This window comes from Panthera tigris, chromosome C2 (assembly GCF_018350195.1).
Source record: "Panthera tigris isolate Pti1 chromosome C2, P.tigris_Pti1_mat1.1, whole genome shotgun sequence".
NCBI lineage: Eukaryota > Metazoa > Chordata > Mammalia > Carnivora > Felidae > Panthera > Panthera tigris.
In genome coordinates this window covers 51,871,230-51,872,691 of record NC_056668.1, presented here as the reverse complement: position 1 = coordinate 51,872,691, position 1,462 = coordinate 51,871,230, and the positions used below count along the sequence as shown (strand labels likewise).

General features: G+C 54.0%; 1 pseudogene; it reads left to right on the top strand.

Annotated features, from left to right (window-relative positions):
* Positions 1 to 322: 322 nt before the first annotated feature.
* LOC102959200 lies at positions 323 to 1,228 on the top strand (annotated as a pseudogene).
* The last annotated feature ends 234 nt before the right edge of the window (positions 1,229 to 1,462 follow it).

Below are 1,462 nucleotides of genomic sequence, written 5' to 3'. Positions count from 1 at the left end.
TTTTGATTTTTTCCTCTACCTTTTAAAAGTGTAAAAACCATTGTTACTCCAGAGCTACACAAAAACTGGTGGTGGGCTGGTACTCCAGTTTGTCAACCTCCAGTCTAAAGCACAGATCTTGAAGCCATGGACTCTAGTGTGGGTTCTTGCTCAGCCTTTTCCTAACTCTTGTTTTTCCCTGACCTCTTTTCTAACTCTTGTCAGCCCCCTGCCCTCTAAGCCACTCCCCCCAAAGCCCCTGCAAAACAGACAGAATACAATAAACAAAACGGCAATAGTAAGTCCTTCCCTATCAATAATTAGACGTAATTGACAAAACATAATGGAGAAAACGCAAGGGAACTGCGGTTTCTGGCTCCGCCACCGGCTTAGGGGGCTCACTCATAGCCACCATGAGCTAGGACTTTGTGCAAAATGCAGCGAATCCCTGTATGGCCTCAAATACATCCGGATGGATGATGGCCCCGACTGTGTGCCCTGCTACGACAACACCTTTGCCGCCGCCTGTGTTGAGTGCCAGCCGCATGTGGGGCACGACTCAAGGGAGGTGTTCTACCAAGACCGCCACATCCAGGTGGGCTGCTGCGGGTGCCAGAGCTTCTCTTGCCAGTACAGTGAGCTGCTGTGCATTGACTGCTGCAGCAGTGCCTTGTCCCGGGAGTTCACCTGCAGGGTACGCCGTCATGCCTGGGTCCCGGAAGCTGGAATGCAGAAGAGGCCAGACAGGGCCCGAGCACTGCTTCTGGTGCAGTGGTTTGTGAGCAGCTGCTGGGCTCCTGTTCCTCTGTGCCTTGCAAGCATGCTCATTGCTGCGTGCCCTGCCAGGAGAACAAGCTTTCTCCTCACCGTACCCTCTGCAGCCAGTCATTGACATAGGGTGCATAACATACCGTGATCAGCCCTGGCATCAAGAATGCCTGGTCTGCACAGGGTGCCACATGCGCATGGCAGAGCAGCAGTTTGCTTCCAGGGATGATGATCCCTACTGAGTGGCCGGTTTTGGAGAAGTGTTTGCACCCAAGTGCAGCAGCTGCAAATGTAGCATCATAGGACTGGGTGGAGGCAAGTACGTGCCCTTCTAAGACCACCACTGGCACCACAGCTCCATCTCCTGTGCCCTCTGTGCCACCTCCCTGGTGGGCCAAGGATTTGTGGGGGGGCTGGAGACCAAGTGCTGTGCCAGGGGTGCGGCCCGTCAGGCCTTGAACCAGGACTCCTGGGTCCATAGCCTCTTAAACCAGGGCTCCAGGACTAAGGCTCCTTTTCCAAACCACCTTTGGGACCCAGTTGGGGTCCTTCTGGGCTCCAGGATTCAGCCTCCATGCTCCAACATACCCAGACTGGTACTTGTTTACCCAGGACCCCCAAACCTGGGATCTTATGGAGCTTCCATGATTCAAATCCCCACTGCAAGCCTAGACTCCAGAATTTAGCCATCTTCCCTATAGTCTGGGTTCCTAGA